General features: G+C 44.9%; 1 pseudogene; it reads left to right on the top strand.

Moving 5' to 3' along the window:
• Window positions 1-682: 682 nt before the first annotated feature.
• The window catches only part of LOC140723147 (uncharacterized), a 168,672-nt pseudogene continuing 156,550 nt past the window's right edge, over window positions 683-12,804 (top strand).

The following is a 12,804-nucleotide window of genomic DNA, read 5'->3' as shown; positions in this document are numbered from 1 at the left end:
CGATTTAGGGATATGCATAGATTCTGGAGTGTGTTGGGGAATATTGGCGGAGAGGAATTTAGAGTGCACTCGGATGTGGGAGTACATGCGCAGATTTAGGGATTTATTGGCGCATATGGATGCACACGGATTTGGGGTTGCCAGTGGACCTGGGTCTCGAACTTACTTCATTTACAGTTAGTTTCATAATAGATGGGCTTAAACTGAAACTTGTTCTGTCTACGTCTCTAATATGGAGGCAGAAATTCCGTGAAATGTTTGAAATGACACGTTCTCTGAGATAATGAAATATTCAGATGGGGGTTTGAGCAGGTTTGTGGCTGTACGCGGATTTAGGACGCACAAGCACTTCGGGATGTGCGCTGATTTATGGGCGTGTCGTCAAATATGTGGCTGCGCACGAATTTGCAGAGTGTCGGTGCATTTGGACACGTGACGTGTCTCAGGAATGTTTCATTTCTAGATACTTTATTAATAAATGTATAAATGCACTTTAAACTGAACCTTAAACTGCTTCCTTAACGAGGAGACAACTATTTTGTGAACTATTTGAGATTATTATTATTTTTCACTCGGTTAACGATGTGTGCATGTGGGGATGTCAGCGCGTTTGAGGGTGTACAGGGATTTGGCAATGTATACATTTCGGGATGTGTCGTCAAATATAGGTACGATCACAGATATGGGGGTGCCGTTGGAGTTGATGTCGTGGCGAATCTCAGCATTGATTCGGAAACCCCCTTTCTTCCCGGACGTCTCAGTAAACGGCTCCTTCGCCCTCGCCGGCAGTCTCCAACTCAGCGCCGAGAAACCCGCAATTCTCCAGCCTGGTACGTCTGGGGTTTACACGCTCGGTCCCGCCAGTCCGAGAGATCGGGATGTCCCGCCCACCCAGGCCTCAGCATTTGTCTGAATGCTGTGTGTTTTGCTGCCCTGTTACAGCTCGTCACAGGAGATAACAAATTCACACGGTATGCAAATAAAAGAAGTTTATTTAGAGCTGAAACATTACTGAATGTGCACAGGCTGAGCACAAAACTTCTGAAACCCGTACTCATCGATCCGCAGCAGATTCCCCACGTTGTCTCCACCGAATCACGGTCCCCACCGGATCCGATCCTACGGCCTGTCCTCTCCGGAGTTTTCGCCGGGAAGTAACTGCTTTGTTGGCCCGTTAACCGATGAACATTTACTTTCTAGTGCGGGATTCAAAATCGAAAGCGGTATGCCGGGTGACGAGACCGGGACTATGGTTGAAAAAAAATAAATGAAAACAAAGGGAAGGGCGAGTTTAATAATTGGTAGGAGATGGTTGTCGTGGTCTGGGTGACGAAGCTGTGTCTCCCATAGTTTCTGAACCATAGAAACACACAACATTACAGCACGGAAACAGGCCTTTTAGCCCTTGGCTGTGCCGAACCATTTTTCTGCCAAGTCCTACTGACCTGCAAATAGACCATACCGCTCCGTACCCCTCTCATCCATGTACCTGTACAAGTTTTTCTTAAATGTTAAAAGTGAGCCCGCATTTACCACTTATTTTGCCAGCTCATTCCACACTCCCACCACTCTCTGTGTGAAGAAGTTCCCCCTAATGTTCCCTTCAAACTTTGCCCCCTTCACCCTTAACCCATGTCCTCTGGTTTTTTTCTTCCCTAGCCTCAGTGGAAAATACCTGCTTGCATTCACTCTATCTATACCCATCATAATTTTATATACTTCTACTAATTCTCCCCTCATTTTTCTACGCTCCAGGGAATAAAGTCCTAACCTATTCAACCCTTCTTTGTAACTCAGTTTCTCAAGTCCTGGCAACATCCTTGTAAACCTTCTTTGCACGCTTTCAACCTTATTAATATCCTTCCTGTAATTCGGTGACCAGAACTGCACACAATACTCCAAATTTGGCATCAACAATGCCTTATACAACCTCACCATTACATTCCAACTCTGATACTCAATAGCTTGATTTATAAAGGCCAATGTACCAAAAGCTCTCTTTACGACCCTATCTACCTGTGACGCCACTTTTTGGGAATTCTGTATCTATATTCCCAGATTCCTCTATTCTACTGAACTGCTCAGTGTCCTACCATTTACCTTGTATGTTTTACCTTGGTTTGTTCTTCCAAAGTGCAATACGTCACACATGTCTGCGTTAAACTACATCTGCCATTTTGAGTCCAAGTTTCCAGCTGGTCCAAATCCCTCTGCAAGCTTTGAAAACCTTCCTCACTGGCCACTACCCCTCCAGTCTTTGTATCATCAGCAAATTTGCTGATCCAATTGACCACATTATCATGATGACAAATAACAATGGACCCAACACTGATCCCAGTGGCACACCACTAGTCACAGGACTCCACTCAGAGTAGTAATCCTCTACTACCACTCGCTGGCTTCTTCCATTGAGCCAATGTCTAATCCATTTTACTACCTCTCGATGTACACCTAGCGACTGAAACTTCCTAACTAACTTCACATGCGGACCTTGTCAAAGGCCTTACTGAAGTCCATGTAGACAACATCTACTGCCTTCCCTTCGTCCACTTTCCTGGTAACCTCCTCGAAAAACTCTAATAGATTGGTTATACATGACCTACCACGCACAAAGCCGTGTTGCCTCTCCCTAATAGGTCCCTGTCTAACCAAATATTTGTAGATCCTATCTCTTAGTACTCCTTCCAATAATTTATCTGGTAATGGCGTCAAAGTTACCGGCCTATAAATTTCAGGATTACTTTTAGAGCCTTTTTTAAGTAACGGAACAACATGAGCTATCTTCTAATCCTCCAGTACCTCACCCGCAGATACCGACATTTTAAATATATCTGCCAGGGCCCCTGCAATTTCAACACCAGTCTTCTTCAAAGTCCGAGGGAATAACCTGCCAGGACCTGGGGATTTATCTGCTCTGGTTAGCCTTAAGATACCAAGCACTTCCTCCTCTATTTCCTATCATCCAATCTACGACCTCCATGACCTCACTACTTGTTTGCCTTATTTCCATAGACTCCATGCCAGTTACCCTAGTAACTACAGATGCAAAAAAAAAACATTTAAGATCTCCCTATTTTTTTGTTCCATACATAGCCGACGACTCTGTTCATCCAGAGGACCAATTGTATCCCTTACTCTCCTTTTGCTCTTAATATACCTGTAGAAGCTCTTTGGATTATCCTTCATCTTGACTGCCAAAGCAACCTCATGTCTTCTTTTAGCCTTCCTAATTTCTTTCTTAAGTATTTTTTTGCAATTTTATACTCCTCAAGCAGCTTATTTGTTTCCTGTTGCCTATAGATGACATACATTTCTCTCTTCTTCTTTATCAGAGTTCCAATATCTCTTGAGAACCAAGGTTCCTTATTCTTATTCACTTTGCCCTTAATCCTAACAGGAATATACAAACTCTGCAATCACAAAACTTCTCCTTTGAAGGTCTCCCACTTGCCAATCACATCCTTGCCAGAGAACAACCTGTCCCAATCCACGCTTTTTAGATCCTTTCTCATTTCTTCAAATTTGGCTTTTTTTCCAGTTTAGAAACTCAAACTGAGGACCAGATCTATCTTTATCCATGATCAAGTTGAAACTAATGGTATTATGATCATTGGAACTAAAGTGTTCCCCTACACACACTTCCGTCACCTGTCCTAACTCGTTTCCTAATAGGAGATCTAATATTGCATCCTCTCTAGTCGGTACCTCTATCTATTAGTTAAGAAAACTTTCCTGAAAAAAATTTACAAACTCTAACCCGTCTAGAGATTTAACCGTATGGGAGTCCCAATAAATATGTGGAAAATTATAATCCCCTACTATCACAATTTTATGTTCCTGCAGTTGTCCACCATCTCTCTGCAGATTTGCTCCTCCAATTCTCGCATACTGTTGGGTGGACTCTAATACAACCCCATTAATGTGGTCATACATTTCCTGTTTCTCATCTCCACACATATGTCCTCAGTAGACAAGCCCTCTAATCTGTCCTGCCTGAGTACTGCTGTGACATTTTCCCTGACTTGCAATGCCCCCCTACCCGTCTTTCCTCTGCCTCTAACACGTCTGAAACATCCGAACCCTGGAGAATTAAGCTGCCAATTCTACCCCTCCTCTTCCCCCAATTTTATTCCTCCCGCTGGCACGTTGTCCGGTGACAGTCAGCTCTGCAGTGTCAAGATGGAAAACAGTGCGACCGCCTCTAAAAACAACTCAATATATATTATTTATTATTCAGTTGAATAATTGACAAGAGCGGAAATTTTGCTGCGCTGATGAACTGCTTTCTGAACTTGGACTGAGTTACCCCATAAATAAATGTGTTTGTGCAGCAACTTAACACCAGCAACATATATCCCGGGTGTTCAAATATATATTCCGAATCATTGTAATTATTCTGATCCAATCCGGAAATCGTGTAATAAAGGAATTCGCCAACTGTCACCGACCACAGGATAATGAAGCTTCCGGAGATGGAGAGAAGTAAGATCACAGACCTCCTCCTGCTCTCTATCTCCGGGTCACTGCGGTTCTCCGCCTTGCTCTGAACCCTCAGCCCCTTACGGACGCGACTAGTCACTAAAATGTGTCTGACTGTCAGAGCGTTGAACAATAGTATTAACACGAACGGGAGTAACGGCGTAAGGACGGTAGAAAGCCAGTCAAATCCCACCCACCCGGGATTCGTATAGTAGCCCGGTATTTCAGTACAGTCCCAGGGTATATTATCAATCACTGTCACAGGTTGGTATATAAAGAAGTAGGGTACATTTTTAAAGCAGAACAAAACGCCAGTTGTTGTCAGGACCACAGCCGCAGTTTTTCCGGTGCAATACTTTTCTTTCCACTTCTGGAAACAAATGGCAACAAACCGATCAAATGTAAAAGTAACTGTGAACCAGACTGAACAGTCAGTGGCTGCCTGTCCTAGGGCAAAGATCACACTGCACACGGGGGTGATGTCCAGGAGAGTTCCTGGGAAGTAATAATAACTGATCCGCCACAGTATAACCTGAGATATGATGGTTAGTAGATCCGCGGTTGCCATGGCCACCAGGTAGCGAGTGGTGCAGGTAGAGAGACCGCACTTTCCCCGGGACAGGATCACAATCGCCACTAAATTCACTGCGGGAACAGCAAAATAATAAAATGTGAATTACTGTCTCTCCGTTCCGTGGGTCTGAAGCCACAGATAAGCTGGAAATTGAGCACATTACAATTTCGCAGACAACTCATTTCTGGAAGTTTACAAATGTAAAACGGCACGCTGCTCGGAACTGGAAGAGGAGCAGTGTTTGGGAAGAAGGCATTGTCAATTGATCGCCGAGAGGGCTTTGGAGAAATTAATGTAAATCTCCAGCAATCAGGTTTTCTAGTGATACGTGGAGCCTGGCTACCAGGGCAAATTTCTCAGCGATGATCGTTGCCGCGTTACTGTCACCTATGGTCTGTGACTCTCCCGATACAGAGGTCCCGCTCCCTCCGCCTCTGTCCACTCACCCAGTCCAAAGCAAATTTACAGCCACTCGTCGCATGTCCTCGTCCCCTCTTTGATTTCCGTTCGTCACCCGCCCGCAGGGACCCCGCTTGCCTCACTTCTTTTAAATTCTGCAGCTACTCTTTCCCGGGGTCCATCACACCATGTCAAAGTGTCCGACCAGAAAGTTCCTATTCGCCCTTTTAATAATTTTGCCAGAGCCACTGAATGTCTGACGTATCTTGCACGTTAGTGCTTTGAACATCCAATACATAAAGAAAAAAAAGAAATAACATAAGCACTTCAGAAACATTGTCCTCCTTTAGGCTGATGTGTAAAGTCTGGATAGTCTTGTGCATTTCTCACTGCCGCGATCCCGTCACCGATGTACTGACACTCTCCTCATGCAGCGAAGCACCGCCTATCCGCCTCTCTCCATTAGAAAAGCAGATTTATCCCCCCCCCCCTCCCCGTTCGCATGTCTTGTCATGCGTTGCTCCAAACTGCTACAACATTGTTCCAAAAGCTCGATGCTCATTGTTCCTGAGCGGAGTATCGCAGTGACCTTACCAGGTTGAGCTCCGTCGGACACCCCTATGTTGCCTTTTCACTCCCTCTTCACTTCACGGATAACAGGGCATGAAACAAATCCTGCTACGCTACACCTACACAGAACTTTTTCTTTACTCTTTCGAAACTCCGGATGTTTGAGACTGACAAGTGATGTCTGCGTTTCTTCCCGAAATCTCAGCGACGATTCTCTTCTCGCATTCCCTTCAAACTTGCAGCGATTTCTAAAAGCACAGAGCATTACCTTTAAATTTGAATTTAAAGTATGCTACAGTATTGATACGGAATTGCACCAATAGTCTCTAAAGTTGCCCAGCGCTCCGAATTATCGGAATTTACTTTAGCAGAGGCTTTGCATTGATAAATCAAAACAGCCCGCCATGAACCCACAAAATGAATTCGTCTCCGCCATCTTCCACTCTACATCTGTTTCAGCTGCCGATCTATTTTCGGCCGAGTCTACGAATCAAACTGCAAAGAAACTTCACAACGAACACGGAGTGTTGCCACAATGCCTCCACCGCACTCATAACCGCATAACAACCGAACTAGTCTAAAGAACGCGCAGTCACAGCCGCAAATGTTACTTCGCCCATGTTCTTACCAGGAACACCGATAACGGCGATGATCATGTACCATATCTTCCTCACACGGTAAAACGTTTCTAGCATGTTGTGTGAGATTCAGCCTGTCTTCCAGCTGCCCGCGATCTCGCTGAAGAAACACTGAGCTGATGAATCTCCACGGTCATTCATTTATACCCGGTCCGGCACACTGAATATTCAATACTACACAACTAACGTGTCTTCCAACAGCTGAGGTAAAAATAAACATGATGTCATTCAAGTCAAATCCCAATTGTGATGAGGCATGGCACTAAATTGTAAAATCTCAATGTACAAATCTAAATTGTAAACTTGGACTGAACGCAGGAAACTGTTAATCATATTGATTAACACTTTCTGGAGCACCTCAGCTCTATCCACAAAAATGCGGGAATTCACAGTGGCAGACATTCTTAATACACTTACCCACTCCGTTTCCGACATGTTTGTCCATGGCCTCATCTTGTGCCATTATGAGGCCACTTTTATTTTGGATAAGTAACACCTCATATTCCATCTAGGTATCCTCTAATCTAATGGCATCACCATCGATTCATCTAACTTCTGATATGTTTCCCTACTTCCTTCCTTATTCCTTATTTCTCCACCTTGGTATCTTACCTCTTCTCCTCTCCTGCAAGCCTTCATATTCTGGCAACTTCTACTTCCTTTTCAAGCTCTGATGAAAGACTATGGGCAAAAACGGAGACTGTTTATTCATTGCCATAGATGTTGCTTTACATACTAAGGATCAGAAGTGAGTCCTCCAATCACACACCAGTTAACTTCGCGTATTACCATCATCCATTCAACCATTAATATCCCCACTCAAATACCAATCTTCTCTCCCTCTGATCAAAGATTCCCGCACCATTATTTCAAACCCGTTCTAACCTAGCTCCACACTCCGAGTAATATCTCCCGTCACCGAACACCCCCGACACAACGATTGCTACACTCGTATTACAAACTCATTCTAACATCCTTCCACAATCCGATTAACATCTCCCGTCCCCTAACGTCCTCTCCCTATACAGAACGATTACTACACTAGTGCTTCAAACCCATTCTAAACTTCCTTCAGACTCCAATCAATATCTCCCATCCCCTAACAGCCTTTCCCTCAATATATCCATTAACCCACCAATGAGTATCGTTACACCTAGATCTCTTCGAAAAAAAATAATTTCGCCGTCTATTCCAACCCTTTTCTCTCCCTTAATACCTCACCCTGCACAATGTCACCTCCTTAGACCAGACAGAATTCCAAATTTCGCTTTATCCACTTAACCTGGTACACTTCACCTAGTGTAATTCCATAATGTCCTTCCCACACGCCCCTTAATGCTGTACCCAATGTAATCCTTTTTGCCTCTCTCTCAACCCACCCACTAATATTCCACCGTCTCATCAAACTCTGCAATTCATCCACACGCTCATTAATACAATAATTAATATAATCCCTCTTTTCTTTGAGGTAACGATGAACCTAATATTTCACATCATTCTGCAGCGTGAATGACACCAGCAGTATGAAAGAAGGTTGCGACTGTTATTGATGGAAGTGAGTGTAGTTTCTATTGCTGAGGAGAAGATGCTTGAGAGGCTGGAATACGCGAATTTAGAAGCACTAATCAGCTGGACCAGCTGGAGGAGACCAGGATGCTCTGTCTGGTTCACTGCCACATTGATATCTGATCAGTTTCTCGCCATCTGTTGCCAGATGCACCGGGTAAACTGGGGCTGTGGATCTGACAACAGCCTGCGCTTTCTGAAAGATGAGGCTGAGAACGGCATTAGCGGTGAACTTTGAATAATGATTGGATTTTGGAATAATCCGGAAGAGTGAGAAGTAACAAATGTCAATCCACTCCCTCTGAAAAGAGAGGTGGACAAATGATACGAAACTATAGGCTGGATAGCCTGACCTCACTGGTTGGAAAGATGCAGGACCCCATTAATAATGATGAGATTTCTCGTATATGGCGAGTAATGATAATATAGGGCGGATTTTCCCGTGGTTTCCTAAAGGGGATGTGTAGCTTTATCAATCTGTTGGAATGATTTGAGGAACTCAAAAGGCAGATTTCACACAGAAGTGTCAGTGGATGTTGTTTACTTGGATTTTCAGAAGGCAGTTGCCGCGCTTGAGGCTTCTAAACAGGATAAAACGTCTTTAATACAGAAATATGCTATGATAAATGGAAGATTGTGTGAATGGCAAAATGCAAGGAGTAGGACTGAACGGAGCTGATTAGTGGTGTTCGGCAGGGGTTGGCTCTGGTGCCGCCTCTGTTCGCTTTCAGTGAAGGGAAGATTTTTAATGTCACAAAATAAAATCTCCCATGGCTCAGGCGGTCAGTCTGTGATTTACTCAACTATGGATTTCGTCATGGTGTTTTCTGAAGAAACTTTTACCTGTATTTGCACGTAGATGCTTAGCCATTCTTCGGGCCAGATATTCATTTCGCCTTCCTACCCTGCTTCCAGAATGAGTGTTTGTCTCTCTGAAAGATGAGGCAGTCATTATTCAGAAAAGTCTTTATTCTCATCCGTCATTCCTGATATTCAAAGCCGCATGCGCACTCTGCAGGGCCCCGCTATATGTCAGTACACGGTGGGGAAATTCTGACGCTGTGAGTTTGAACCTCATCTGGAGCATGCGTTGTTTAGATGGTTGTCGCAGCTGTGAGAACCACTCTCTAGCTGCGAATGTTCTATTTTGTTTTGTGCTCGCCCCTCACCCTGTAGATGGCGTGTATTTAACTTCTAAACGGTGCATCTTTGTTTTTGCTCTGAGGGATATAATTTGAGTTTGCACGCGGTTGATCCTCCTTTATTCACAAAAGGAAGCATGTTCCCATAGGGTTTCGTCAGGACCTTGCAGAAATCATCCCACATCCAATGTAAACCTACTCACTGCCACGCATTTGAAAGCCCGGGACACTCTTCCCAGCTGGAATATCGCGGCTTCTGGCCGTTCCACCCCTTCCCCGATATTTCGATTTGCTCATCACAAAAGCCGCAAATATTCTCCGTTTGGTTCTTCTGTTCAACCCGCTTCGCCTCGCTACTCATTGTTGAACATGTCCGAACAGGTGGGTTGTTTGCCTGATCCAGACATGACTATTCCCCTCAGCTCCCGGTCTTCTCCCAACTATAAGTAACCAAAAGGTGAAGTCACGGATCCGACCGTTCCTAAAACCATGCACCAGAATTAGCTGGCGCACTGGAATTGCGCATCACCTTCACCGTTGTCCTGTTGATTAAATTCACTCAGTTGAGGAATGAGGCCATACACACCTTTGATCCCTTTCAGTGTGAGGAAATGCAAATATTGCCTGAGTCGGAAATTTGCTTCAGGCACAAACTAATCTCAGAATCAATTAATCTCAACACGTATAAACGCTGGATGAACTCAGCAGGTCAGGCAGCATCCGTTGAAATAAGCATTCAACGATTCGGGCCGAGACCCTTCGTCAGGACTGACGAAAGAGGGGGCAGGGTCCCTATAAAGAAGGTGGGGGGAGGGTGGAAGGTGCCAGGTGAAAAACTAATCAGAGGAAAGATCAAGGTGTGGGGGGGGGTAAGCAGGGAGGGGATAGGCAGGAGAGGTGAAGAAGGAATGTAAGGGGAAAGCACTATGGGTAGTAGAAGAAGGCAGAATCATGAGAGAGGTGATAGGCAGCTAGAAGAGGAGTCAGAGTGAAGGTGGGATGGGGAAAGGGAGAGGGGGGGAATTACCGGAAGTTAGAGAATTCGATGTCCCGTACAAAGGGGCTGGAGACTACCCAGATGGTATCTGAGCTGTTGCTCCTCCAACCTGTGTTTGGCCTCAGCATGGCAGTAGAGGAGGCAATGTATGGACATTACCGCATGGGAATGTGAAGGAGAGTTGAAGTGGGTGGCAACCGGGAGAATCTGTCTGTTGTGGCGGATGGAGTGTAGGTGCTCGAGGAAGCGGTGCCCCAATCTGCGTCGGGTCTCGCCGATGTAGAGGAGGCTGCACTGGGAGCACCGGATGCAATAGATTACCCCAACAGACTCACAAGTGAAGTGTTGCCTCACCTGGAAGGACAGTCTGGGGCCCTGAATGTTGGCAAGAGAGAATGAGAGTAAGAGAGTAGAGAGTTAAGTTTCCTCTCTTAACACCACTCAGGGTCCCAAACAGTCCTTCCATGAGCATTAATTATTTACATTACTTACAATAGCAAGCTATTTGAAGATTTATGATATTTGATTATCAGAAACTAAAATATATACTGGTCCAATGCTGCAAGCGTCCAGTTGTCCAGTGACACCGTGTGATACGGTACGGACCAGCCAAGGACGAGAGTGCAGTTTTTCCCTCTTCCAGGACACAGACATGGGATTCGACTTGTCGACTTCGCCACCTGAGTGCTCTGGCGTAGCCGCCCAGTGTCAGCGGAATGTAATCCAGATTGTCCAGAGCCGGGCAATTCCATTGTTGTTTTTCACACCGAATGTAATCCAGATTGTCCAGAGCCGGGCAATTCCTTTGTTGTTTTTCACACGGAATGTAATCCAGGTTGTCCAGAGCCGGGCAATTCCTTTGTTGTTTTTCACACGGAATGTAATCCAGATTGTGCAGAGCCGGGCAATTCCCTTGTTGTTTTTCACACGGAATGTAATCAAGATTGTCCAGAGCCGGGCAATTCCATTGTTGTTTTTCACACGGAATGTAATCCAGATTGTCCAGAGCCGGGCAATTCCTTTGTTGTTTTTCACACGGAATGTAATCCAGATTGTCCAGAGCCGGGCAATTCCTTTGTTGCTTTTCACACGGAATGTAATCCACATTGTCCAGAGCCGGGCAATCCCTTTGTGGTTTTTCAGACGGAATGTAATCCAGATTGTCCAGAGCCGGGCAATTCCTTTGTTGTTTTTCACACGGAATGTATTCCAGATTGTGCAGAGCCGGGCAATACCCTTGTTGTTTTTCACACGGAATGTAATCCACATTGTCCAGAGCCGGGCAATCCCTTTGTTGTTTTTCACACGGAATGTAATCCAGATTGTGCAGAGCCGGGCAATTACTTTGTTGTTTTTCACACGGAATGTAATCCAGATTGTGCAGAGCCGGGCAATACCCTTGTTGTTTTTCACACGGAATGTAATCCACATTGTCCAGAGCCGGGCAATCCCTTTGTTGTTTTTCAGACGGAATGTAATCCAGATTGTGCAGAGCCGGGCAATTCCTTTGTTGTTTTTCACACGGAATGTAATCCAGATTGTCCAGAGCCGGGCAATTCCTTTGTTGTTTTTCACACGGAATGTAATCCAGATTGTGCAGAGCCGGGCAATACCCTTGTTGTTTTTCACACGGACTGTAATACAGATTATCCAGAGCCGGGCAATTCCTTTTTGTTTTTCACACGGAATTTAATCCAGATTGTCCAGAGCCGGGCAATTCATTGTTGTTTTTCACACGGAATGTAATCCAGATTGTCCAGAGCCGGGCAATTCCTTTGTTGCTTTTCACACGGAATGTAATCCAGATTGTGCAGAGCCGGGCAATTCCTTTGTTGTTTTTCACACGGAATGTAATCCAGATTGTGCAGAGCCGGGCAATACCCTTGTTGTTTTTCACACTGAATGTAATCCAGATTGTCCAGAGCCGGGCAATTCCCTTGTTGTTTTTCACACGAAATGTAATCCAGATTGTCCAGAGCCGGGCAATTCCTTTGTTGTTTTTCACACGGAATGTAATCCAGATTGTCCAGAGCCTGGCAATTCCTTTGTTGTTTTTCACACGGAATGTAATCCAGATTGTCCAGAGCCGGGCAATTCCTTTGTTGCTTTTCACACGGAATGTAATCCACATTGTCCAGAGCCGGGCAATCCCTTTGTTGTTTTTCAGACGGAATGTAATCCAGATTGTCCAGAGCCGGGCAATTCCTTTGTTGTTTTTCACACGGAATGTAATCCAGATTGTCCAGAGCCGGGCAATTCCATTGTTGTTTTTCACTCGGAATGTAATCCAGATTGTCCAGAGCCGGGCAATTCCATTGTTGTTTTTCACACGGAATGTAATCCAGATTGTCCAGAGCCGGGCAATTCCATTGTTGTTTTTCACACGGAATGTAATCCGGATTGTCCAGAGCCGGGCAATTCCTTTGTTGTTTTTCACAC

The sequence above is a fragment of the Hemitrygon akajei genome, unplaced genomic scaffold (assembly GCF_048418815.1).
Source record: "Hemitrygon akajei unplaced genomic scaffold, sHemAka1.3 Scf000102, whole genome shotgun sequence".
NCBI lineage: Eukaryota > Metazoa > Chordata > Chondrichthyes > Myliobatiformes > Dasyatidae > Hemitrygon > Hemitrygon akajei.
This window is presented reverse-complemented; position numbering and strand designations above follow the sequence as displayed.